The following is a 12,243-nucleotide window of genomic DNA, read 5'->3' as shown; positions in this document are numbered from 1 at the left end:
ACATAATTGCTAATAAACCGTTTTCAGCGCGAAAATTCCCTTGTGTAGTGAAGATTTAGGATTTAGATTTCTGGGCTTTCGGCATCAATGGCCTTGTTAGCCCGTCGCATATGAGGGATGACTTCCCTCGGTGATCACACTATCCGGGGAAAGGAAGGGAAGAATGGATTGGGGAAAAATGGGGCCGCGGTGGCTCAGTGGTAGAGCGTTCACCTCTGGTGCTTGGGGTCCCGGGTTCGATCCCAGCTCCCGCCAAGTGAACTTTGTGGTGGACAAACACCGTGTGCGTGGGTTTTCTCGGGGTTCTCCCGTTTCCTCCCACTTTCTTCATTCCACCATTTCATACATTACTCATCATCACCGTCTCCTTTAGCCTAACCGGCATAACCGTGGGACGTAAAACTCAAAGATTTCATTTTCATTTTTGGATTTCGGAAGGGAGAAAACGGCTTGGGACCTATATGTTAGGTACCACTCCGGCATTTGCCTGCTGTGAATGAGGAAAAGCCAAGGAAACCTCATTCAGGATGGCTGGACTTAAAATCTTTTGATACTTTTTCGACCGAGTTCCCCCACCGGGATCGAACCCGGGACCGTTCGCACCGAAGGCGAGAGCGTTAGCGAATACGCTACGCGGGGCCACTAGTGTAGTTTAGAAAACTCATTTTTACTAGGATATTTGCAAGATTTTTTTTTCTTTTAGTTTAACGCCCCATGATTGTACATCAATGTAAGAGAGAAGGTGACGATGAGATACATGATAATGGTGGAATCAAGAAAATGTAAGGAAACTGGAAAGTCTTAAGAATAACCACAACTACAGTGTTCACCAAAAGCCTATTTGTCGGGAGCAGGAATCGAACCAGGGACCTACCGCGTCAGAGGTAAGCGCTCTCAGAGCTTTCTTTTGTTTAAAGAACTTGTTTACAATGATATATATATATATATATATATATATATATATAACGAAGATATTGACATATTTTACAGCCTCACTGAAATTTAAAAAAAAAAAGTAGTCAGGGAGAGCTTACTTGTCAGGTTTTTATTTTTTAATTTAATTTATTTTTATTTATTTATTTTTGCTTTGTTATGTTCCCTAGTTAATTAATGTTTGGGTTACTGAAAATTAAAACCTTTTTAGTATTATTGTTATGTCATCACTTTGGAACCAAAACGTTAGATTTTTTTCTTGTGTTTTCATATAGGAAGTTGGTGAGTTTGTGCCTTAGCACTGGTTTGGTTTCTAGAACGTAATTGAAGGTCATGTTGAGTTGAGTCTTGGTGGGTTTGAGTTCGTGAAGTGTCAGGCACTGCTTGTGCCCCTGTCTTCTGTTTGTGATGTTTCCTGGCTTTGGGCTGTGACGTATTTATGTTGAGGAGTACCAACGAAGGCCGCGTGATATACAGGTAGCTACAACACAGCTTCAACAGTTAACGAGTGCCATGTCTTTGAATTTCAGCTTTCGTTACGGCGTGATAATGCAGTATAGTGCTAGATTGAAATTCTATGGGTGGTAAAAACGGTATGGTAAGAAATACAACGTAATTGTTATTAGTTTAATTAGTGTTTCTTCATAGTATTGTTTCACTATTTCTAGAAGGAATTAAGTATTAACGAAGTAATGAATAAGCAAAAGCACACATTGATTGATGTTTACTATTTCTCATACTCCATTGAGAATGTTTTGATCCTCAGTTGCGCAAACATCCAGTGTGCGTTTATTTTCTTTCTTTTTTGGGGGTTTACACTGCCTCACAGATGAGCTCCCTCGTGGCTAAGTGGTTAATGAACACGCCTTTGGCGTGGGACACCCGGGTTCGATTCCCGGCCGGGGGCCGCGGTGGCTCAGTGGTAGAGCGTTCACCTCTGGTGCTTGGGGTCCCGGATTCGATCCTAGCCCCGCCAAGTGAACCTTGTGGTGGACAAACACCGTGTGCGTGGGTTTTCTCGGGGTTCTCCCATTTCCTCCCACTTACTTCATTCCACCATTTAATTCATTGCTCATCATCAGCGTCTCCCTTAGCCTAACTGGCATAACTGTGGGACGTAAAACTCAAAGGTTTCATTTCATTTTTTCTTAATCTCTTGCACCGACCGACCGATCTCGATCAAATTTGCAACGTAGATGCGCTTCTGGCCTGGGAGTGTTTTTAGCTATTTACTTTGACAGTAGAACTTAGGGGAGGGGGAGGAGGGGGACAGAAAAAATAAATGACTTAATTTACTTTGAAGTGTAAAAGTGCGAGCGTTTTCTTCTCTCTCTCTCTCTCTCTCTCTCTCTCTCTCTCTCTCTCTCTCTCTCTCTCTCTCTCTCTGTCTCTCTCTCTCTCTGTCTCTCTCTCTCTCTCTTCACTCCTCCAGTCTCCTCTCACTTTTAGGGCCGCGGTGGCTCAGTGGTAGAGCGTTCACCTCTGGTGCTTGGGGTCACGGATTCGATCCTAGCCCCGCCAAGTGAACCTTGTGGTGGACAAACACCGTGTGCGTGGGTTTTCTCGGGGTTCTCCCATTTCCTCCCACTTACTTCATTCCACCATTTCATTCATTTCTCATAATCACCGTTTCCTTTAGCCTAACCGGCATAACCGTGGGACGTAAAACTCAAAGATTTCATTTCATTTTTTCCTCTCACTTTGATTTCATGATTTCGCACTCTGATGAAAAGTATTAAATACCGCCAGGAAAAGTACTAATATATAACCTCTCTTTTAGGCGCCCCTCCAACCACGCGCCCGGGACACGTGCTTTGCTTGCTTGCCCATAGCTGCGGCTCTGTGAGCTACATAAGTAACATACAATGCTTACGTAATACTTTGGGTCATAAGTACTATTAAGAAAGGAAGAATTGCATTTTTTTAACTTTGGGAAAGGAGCTACTATGGGATTAAAGATAAGGTAGGAAAGGCAACACATTCCAGTCTATGCTTTCACCCAGCAGACATATTGTTTGGAACCAAAAAAATGTGACTTTTGGAATCTTGTACTTAGGTTCACAGCGGAAGCGACGAAATAACTTGAATCATCCATTGTAGCTCTCCCCGCAACCAGTTTCTAAAATGTTGGCAATAAGTTTGCGAAACGAGAGGTGACGACTCCAATTTTGGGTGAAAAGTCGCTATAAGAAATAATCGAGAAATTCATTGTCTATAAGCATTGTAAAAGTTGTAGATGTAAACTAAACAATATGTTCTACTCACTGGCGCAAATCCCGGGGGGGGGATGACGGATACATGTCCCCTCCAATCTTGGAACTGAGGGGGACTTCTCCCAAATAATCCGATTTGAAATGTGTTTTTTGGGAGAAATTTGATGATTTTTGTCCGATTGCTACAAAGGAACGTGAGATGTCCCCCAGAATAAGCCTCAAATCTGCAGCCTCCTAACGCTAAAGACAACTCTGATCCTCCACAACATTGTTTTTCAACTTCATAAGTATTTTGGACATCGCCAAAAAAAGTATGGTAATTGTCTTACCCTCCCCCCCCCCCCCCCAATGTTGAAGACAGATTTGCGCCGCTGGTTCTATTCACATCTTTGTAAACAGGGCGCAACCAATCCTTTAATTCAGGGATCATTTCAGGTTGTTTCGGGTACTTTTGTTCATGTTGTGGTCAAAATAGTTCCGAAATAATTAACACTACAGTACTTACGTTAAGCAATTTTTTGTAAAAGAAAAAGTGCAGAATAATTAAAAGACCCCAGAGGACAAATATAACAAACACCTTCTTCGCCTTTTTTCACGCATCTATAGCTAATCTTGTTGCTATCGGTAATGATGTATTACGTGTGTCTCTCAACGGAAACTCTGCGAACTAAAGGACATCAAGTTTGTAGTTATTCTTCGTTAGAGGGCAAGGGTAACATAACAATGCAGGATTGTGGAGTAGTGAGTACGCTGTATTTCCAAACTCTTCATCACTTGCGCTGATTAAAACAAACAAACAGAAAAAAAGAACGTAAAAACTGTTTTGAACTAATAATGCTTCTCTACAGATGAACATTTTGTTTGCAGCAAAAAGTCGCTAAATGTGTAAGTAGGTAAATCGTTATTTAAAAATCACCCAAAAAAGTCTCCAATCGGAATTTTTTTTTTTTTGTCGTTATCGTAGGGCGACCATACGTCCCGTTTTGACTGGGACAGTCCCGTTTTAGGGGCGTGTCGCGGCCGTCCCGTCAGTAGATGGAAAAAAGTAGTATTCGTCCCGTTTTATGTAAATGAAAGAAGTAAATAACAAACCCAGTACCTTTACTCCTTTTAAAAGTATTAATAATAACAAAGCGGCAAAAATTGAACTGAAAATCCCTATATTAAAAATACTCTATAGTTCGCAGTACTGCTCGAAAGGCAGCAGAGGTTTTAGCAGTTGGTTGTGTGTTAAACAAACTTCAACGTGTCTTTCCTTTTTCATAAGTACCCGCTCTGTAACGAAGAGAGAGAGGGGGAACTCTGATATCAAGGCACTGATAAGAACAAAGGTAGATCTAAAAGTCTAGTGTTGCAAGAACCTGTCCCGTTTTTAACTGAAAATTTTATGGTCACCCTGCGCTATCGTTGAGGTCGAATTCCCCTTATTTAGCGACTTTACCCAAAATTGGCAACATTGACCCCCACCGAACAACACCCCGTCATCTTGAGCCTAGCCAGCATAATAGTGGGACGTAAAACTTAAAGATTTCATTTCGAACAACACTCCCAGAAACCTACTGTTATACTATTCTCAAACCACCCTTTCGTACAGTTCTCCCTATTCGAAAAAAAAAAAAAAAAATTTAAATAGCAGTGTTCATACATAAATATGGAACTCAATTTCCCTGAATTTTGCAGGTTTTCCAGGTATTAATTTTGCAATTTCCAGGTCTAGTGGAAGAAACTAATAGTACGAGAACACATAAATTTTAAGAATACTATATTTATATATTTGAGAATGGCCACCCTTCTCCCCAATGAACGATTGCAATTAAATATTGAGTCACAAGAAAATAAATAATTAAAATAAATAAAATTTAAGTTGAAAAATATTAAGTTGAGAAGCCTACTAAGGGAATTATATAATACTTTTGTTCCATACTTGAATACATTCAAAATATACAAAAAAAAATATTGGCTTGGGGAAGAAAAAAGGGCCCGCGAGATTTTAACTGATTCTTGTAGTACTCGACGACAGAAATAGATTACTGAAAGAATTTTCAAAATCGGCACAGGCAAACATGAAGAAAATCGCATTTTCAGGTACCGGTTCAAAATGAGAAGAAAAAAGGACCGCGAGATTTTAACTGATTCTTGTAGTACTCGACGAGAGAAATCGATTAGTGAAGGAATGTTCAAAATCGGCGCAGGCAAGCATGAAAAAAAATCCCACTTTCATGTACCGGTTCAAAATGGGGAAGAAAAAAGGGCCCGCGAGATTTTAACTGATTCTTGTAGTACTCGACGAGAGAAATCGATTAGTGAAGGAATGTTCAAAATCGGCGCAGGCAAGCATGAAGAAAATCGCATTTTCATGTACCGGTTCAAAATGGGGAAGAAAAAAGGGCCCGCGAGATTTTAACTGATTCTTGTAGTACTCGAAGACAGAAATAGATTACTGAAAGAATTTTCAAAATCGGCACAGGCAAACATGAAGAAAATCGCATTTTCAGGTACCGGTTCAAAATGGGAAGAAAAAAGGACCGCGAGATTTTAACTGATTCTTGTAGTACTCGTCGAGAGAAATCGACTAGTGAAGGAATTTTCAAAATCGGCGCAGGCAAGCATGAAAAAAAATCGCACTTTCATGTACCGGTTCAAAATGGGGAAGAATAAAGGGCCCGCGAGATTTTAACTGGTTCTTGTAGTACTCAACGGGAGAAATCGATTAGTGAAGGAATTTTCAAAATCGGCGCAGGCAAACATGGAGTAAATGGCATTTTCATGTACCGGTTCAAAATGGGGAAGGAACAAGGTCCCGCGAGTTTGAACCGCTACGATGTATGTTTACGAATGTGCCCGTCTTCTCAAATTTAGTTAATTACTGTGACACTGAAACATGTGACACAGAGTCACATTGTGGATGACTCTGCAATCGGCAACCACTGCACATATACTCCTCCCGCCCCACAGTTTGATTATTTCGATCCATTCCTCACGTGCTAACGGCATGGTTCAACATCTGCAAGAAAGAGGTAAATGTAACGTTCAATTGGCAATAGCTTTTCACCAAATTAAGCTGCATGAAATCTGATTGCATATTTGACATACTGAGAAAATTCTAGCCCGTGGCCATATGTATCACATATCCCACCAGTTCATAAAAATTTTGAACACAAAATTACGGTCGTCCGTGTGACGTACTCCCAAAAGGCCTAATGTGTATCACCCACCTCACATTCAATGAAACCACATCCGTGTAGAATTAAGAAAGGAACCTCTTATGATGTATACAGGATGTCTCAAACGTTCCCTGACATAGGGTAACTCTGTTATTATCAGAGTTACGACAAAATGTAAGAGGAAAAACATCTCGAAATATGACGTTTTCAATCTAAAGTGAACACTTTTTTAAAAAATCGGACAAGATGAATGTGCTGTATACTCTTTATGCACCCAATTTTAAATGAAAATGCAACGTTGTCATTTACCTGGACCCACGACATAAGTGAATGAAGTTACTGTTTGAAACGGGGGCTGGCCATCGACATGTTAGCGTAAAAGACAGTAACTTCACTCACTTCTGTTGTGGGTCCAGGTAAATGGCAACGTTGCATTTTCATTTCACATTGGGCGCATAGAGAGTGTACAGCGCAAACGGGTCATCCGATTTTAAAAATTCCTTCACTTTAGATTGAAAACATCATAATTGGATATGCTTTTCCCTCCTACATTCTGTTGTAACTCTGATAATAACAGAGTTACCCTATGTCAGGGGACTTTTGAGACACCCTGTATACCTTATTTAATGTATGTTTGATGTCACTATAACTGTAGTATAATTTAGTTTGTTTAAATTTACAATTTAATACAAGTAGATTCGGATTTACATGCGTAGGATTTTGTATGCATCTAACTAATGAATTCTTTTATTTTTATGCTTAACTTAGTGACTTGGCTTTGGACTGCAACTGATTATTGTAACCCATTATTGCTTGAGAAGAAACAAGATATCCGAATCTTCATTTGGAGAAATCAAAGGTCTATTGGAAAGCTGGGGATTACAATCATTAATTTCTACATTTCAAGGTGCGTAGTAAATTATATATTGTGTTTATTGTTAAATTACTATTATTGGGTTTAGAATCAATGAAGCACTTCATGATATTTTATGGGGATCAAGATGGGTGCCGGATAGATAAGTATTTGAGCGTCAGGCTCTTATTTCTTTTCAATTTAATATTTAATCAATGATTATTTTTCTCCCTCATTATTCCACCAAATCGTATTCCAAGATCATATATCCATTTTTGTTCGATATATCCATATTTTTGATCTCTTTCATATTTCTATATTTTCGATTTTTGATATTGTTTATATTTCGATATTGCTGTATTTTTCGATATTTCGAACAAGTTTCGATAGTTTGTCGACATCGATTATCTATATCTAAATTCGGATATCCCAAAGCCCTATCGAGCACCCTCCGAAATGAAGTTTTTGGCTATGGACCTGATTAGGGATGCGCACGATACAAGACGAGACAATTTTTGTTACGAAATTCGAGACAAGATAGAGCTTTTCCAATAGAAACGGATCCAGTTTTCGAGACGAGACAACTTTCGCGGCACCTTTTCGAGAGGAGACAACCTCAAATCTTTTCTCTTGCGCATCCCTAGACTTGATCATGAGTTATCAAAAAAAAAAAAAAAATGTTAATGAGAAATAACATGTAAATACAATATAGGTAGCTAAAACATTTTTGTTTTCATTCTTCAGTAATGCATTGTTATTAATCTCAGGGGGGGCGGTGGCTCAGTGGTAGAGCGTTCACCTCCGGTGCTTGGGGTCCCTGGTTCGATCCCAACTCGCGCCGTGTGGACTTTGTGGTGGACAAACACCTTACTCGTGGGTTTTCTCGGGGTTCTCCCGTTTCCTCCCACTTTGTTCATTCCACCATTTCACTCATTTCTCATTATCACCGTCTCCTTATCCTAACCGGCATAACCGTGGGACGTTAAACTTAAAGATTTCATTTTTTATTAATCTCAGCATTTTATAGTGTATTCTTAAGCTTAAGGTGATGTATAATTAAATTTTGAATTCAGTTAACTTATTTTGTTTCTCAGATTGTTTTTAAAATGTATGTACAATTGTTTATGTTCATTCTCGAGAGTTTAAAGTGACGTATAGTTATTAAACATAGTATTTAATATTGTACTCTTAACGTGGAAGTGATATACAGTTAACTTTTGAATTCAGTTAACATTTTTCTTTCTGAAATTGCTTTAAAAAGTATGTAAAAACGTTTTTATTTTCTTTCTTGAGTGCTAAAAGTGATGCAAAGTTATTAAGCTTACTACTTTATATTGTATTCTCAACCCTAAACTGATACACAGTGCGTTTTTGAATAAATTGTCAAGTTATTTGAGTGATGAACACTGGTAGAAAATCCTGACTACTACTGGAACATTTTGATTTTAAGGTGACGACTACTGGTGCAAGGATTTTAAAATATTGTTTTTCCTTCAAGGGCTACTCCTTTTTGAATTCTGACTACATGGTCACTATAGGAAGGATCAGTGAGTCTTTCCAACTATGGTACAGCTCCGACAGATTCACGATGCTCAGAGAAGAGACAAAATAGTATGTTTTCAAACTTAAAGTGAGAACCACTGGCGTTTTTACCTTGCTATGCAAAAGTAAGTGAGTACTCCAATGGGGTTCCAATGCATTTTAGATATATGGAAATACATGTCTCTAAAATGTAAAGAACTGATTTTTTTAGGGGGGGGAATAAACTATAGGTATGTGGGGCTTGCATACTTGACGCTACAATTCGGAAATTGAATTAAAATATGACTAACGGCTATCAAGATGTTGTCAAATAAAGGGAGGACCAACACAGTTAAGGGGTTTTCGTGTTAGATGCTAAAATTTCCGAAATCGGTCATGGAAAGTTAATAAACACCAGTAGCAATTTCATCTTAAAGTAATTAGATATCTTCATGGGGTGTTAGAACATCATGGAGTCTACCAAAATTAAATTTTAAAAGCTTTTGAAAATATAATCTGACATTTGTAAACAGTATTTGAAATATGTATTTACCCAAAACTTCCAGCTAGTACATCTAACATCTGGAGAAACACTGTGAAATAAAAGCTTGAAATTTCGGAAACAATTATTGGTCGCAACAAAATTAAATAAGATGGTACTTCTATGGGTTAAATCAGTACCTCAGTACAATTTCGATCGAAAGATTAGTTCAGTCCTAGGTTTTCTTCAGGCAATTCCAATGGTTCATCGAGCTGTACAAAAGAATGAAAATTCGCTGTCAATATCTAAGATAGTAACCAAGATAAAAGGAATTATATATTTTATGGTGTAAAAATAGAGATCTTTATATATTTGTACTTTTGGGTCTTTCCTATAAGAAAAAAAAATCAGAAAACTACTGTATATACCTTAATAGACAATTCAATGGGCGGGGACACAGTAGCTTAGTGGTAGGGTGTTTAACTAATCTTTTTTTTTTTTTGCAGAAACTATTGGAGTATTCACTTAACCCGTAGAGATACGATCATACTTAACTCCCTATTTAATTTTAAAATTAAATAAAAGGAAATATTTCAGTGTAGCGACCCACGATTATGCATTTTAGTCTCAGGGAGATTATGATTAAAGCAAGTGAATGTTGTTGACAGAATTGATGGAATGCAAAGGTGGGAGGAGAGTACCCCGAGAAAACCCACGAATACGATGTCCACTACAAACTGACTTGGCCGTGGATCAAACCAAGAACCCAATACACCAGAGGTAAGCACTCTACCACTAAGCCACTGTGCCTCCGCCCATTTAATTGTCTATTAAGGTATATACGGTTGTTTTCTGAAATTTCTTCTTCTTACAGCAAATACTCAAAAGTACAAATCCATGTGGGTCTCTATTTTTACGACGTCATAAAATACATAATTCCTTATATCTCGCTTGCTATATTAGATATTGACAAAAAATGTTCACTTTATTTCAGAGCCCGATGAACGCTTGGAATTGTCCAAAGAAAATTTAGAGCTGAATTAATCTTTCGATCGAAATTGTACTGACGAGTCTGAGGTTCTCACTTAACCCATATAAGTACCATCTTATTTAACTTTTGTTAGGATCAATAATTGTTTTCTGAAATTTCAAGATCTAATACGCTTTTATTGTATGGTGTCTCTCTAGCTGCTAGATGTACTAGCTGGAACTTTTAGGTAAATACATATTTCTAATACTCTTTACAAATGTCAAAATATATTTTACAAAACTTTTAAAATTTAATCTTGGTAGACCCCATGATGTTCTTAAACTCCATGGAAATACCTAATTATTTTAAGATGAAATTGCTACTGATGCTTATTAACTTTACATGACCGGTTTCGGAAATTTTACCACCTAACACGAAAACCCCATAACTATATGGATCCTCCCTTTATTTGACAATATCTTGATAGTCATATTTTAATTAATTTTCTAAATTGTACTGTCTAATATGCAAGCTCCACGTACCTATGGTGTCGCTTTTTATTTCACCATATTTCGGTAACTGTTAGGCGTACCGACTTGCGGTTTCGGTAAACACACACCTCTAACGTTCTTTAAAACGTTATTAAGACATATTTTAGAATATTTAGAAATGAGAGTTCTGGGAATATCATGGTACCCGAAAACCCCCATCAGGGCGTGTGTGTAGTGTATTTAATTGAAACTACTTTTGAGGTTGTTGTAAGCCCTCGTAATTACGTTTCCGAAACTGCACCATCTAGTACGCAAACTCCACAGTTCTGTAGTGTCGCTCTTTATTTTCCCATATCTCGATATCCATAAGGCTTACCGAGTTGAGGTTTTCGGTAAACAGATGTCAGTTCCTTACATTTTAGAGACACATATTTTCATATATCTAAAAAATACAGACATTAGGTACCCCATGGTAGCCCGAACACCATTGAGGTACCCACTTACTTTTGAATGGTAATACATTTTGAGTTGTTGTTCAGCATCAATAAACACTTCATAGTTTTTCTACGTGCAACCCAAAAGTCCATACCTGACCGAACATATTTTGTCCATTTAATCTCAAAAATGTTAAGATACTTTGTATTGTTAAGTACAACCAAATTAAGCACACTGAATATAACATTTTAAATATTTTCTAATTTTTGTTGCAGGTATTTCGTGCATCAAACCAGAATTCTGCTTGAAAGACAGTCAAAAGAAGCAGTGTAGGTTGTGGCTAAAAGTACGCCCTTTCTGAAGACAGACTCAGTTGTACTTACATTATTTTGTACGAATATATAACCCTAATAAAGATACTGTACTACAAATTATTTCTTTCTTCCATAAATTATAATAAAATATTATCTCTGTTTAAAGAAAATGATTGTTAATGTTAAGTCATTTTAATTCTTTTTCTCTGTAATAAGAACATTATCCCTCGCAATATTTTTTATCTTTGTGCTATTGCGATTGGATGAAGTAAAATTCTATACGAAGCACTATTATTTCAGACATGCATTAATAACTAATGTATTGTTCTGTATGTAAGACAATGTGTATACTGAACATGTCTAGCGAAGGTGTTGTTTTAATACAGAATCTATAACTCAGCTTTTCAGTAGTCAACTTTATTGGGAATCCGAAGAACGAAGTTAAAAAAAAAAAAAAATGTTGGACTTACCAGCGTGTGTGTGTTCGAATTCTGGACTAATCCAAATTATCCAGAGAAATCATTATATATTTCTTTGTTGCTATTTCAGATGTATCCTTTATCCAAGTCGTATGAAACGGAGACTTCATACATCGCTATACTTTGTATGAACTATGTTCCGTATTTACTTAATCACTTTGTAACTTTCTCTAGTGTTGACAAGGCCGCAGGTGTCAATCGAATAGTTTAGTGTTTCACTCATGTCACCTTGTGACTAAGGTACGTCCTGTTGGTATATATATGGTACTGGGTTCAATTAGCGATAAAATACATTTTTAGCGTTAAACAAATGCAAAAATCTACACGAAATGAGATACCGTGATCTCTGACTTACGGATAACACCAAGCAACTAATGGTACTGAGTGTG

General features: G+C 37.7%; 1 protein-coding gene and 1 long non-coding RNA gene across 5 annotated transcripts in view; one reads left to right on the top strand and one right to left on the bottom strand.

The window, feature by feature from the left end:
• Nucleotides 1-12,243, bottom strand: part of Nmdar2 (glutamate ionotropic receptor NMDA type subunit 2) — an 850,349-nt gene that overhangs the window by 798,622 nt on the left and 39,484 nt on the right. The gene's annotated exons all lie outside the window — the stretch shown is intronic.
• Nucleotides 1,198-11,471, top strand: LOC145681377 (uncharacterized). Its single transcript, XR_014130762.1, has 3 exons — nucleotides 1,198-1,410; nucleotides 7,079-7,217; nucleotides 11,337-11,471. It is a non-coding gene; the product is annotated as an uncharacterized LOC145681377 (long non-coding RNA).

The sequence above is a fragment of the Thermobia domestica genome, chromosome 3 (genome assembly GCF_964235325.1).
Source record: "Thermobia domestica chromosome 3, izTheDome1.hap1.1, whole genome shotgun sequence".
Lineage (NCBI taxonomy): Eukaryota > Metazoa > Arthropoda > Insecta > Zygentoma > Lepismatidae > Thermobia > Thermobia domestica.
Note: the sequence above shows the minus strand (reverse complement) of the source record. Positions and strands in the feature narration are given on the sequence as shown.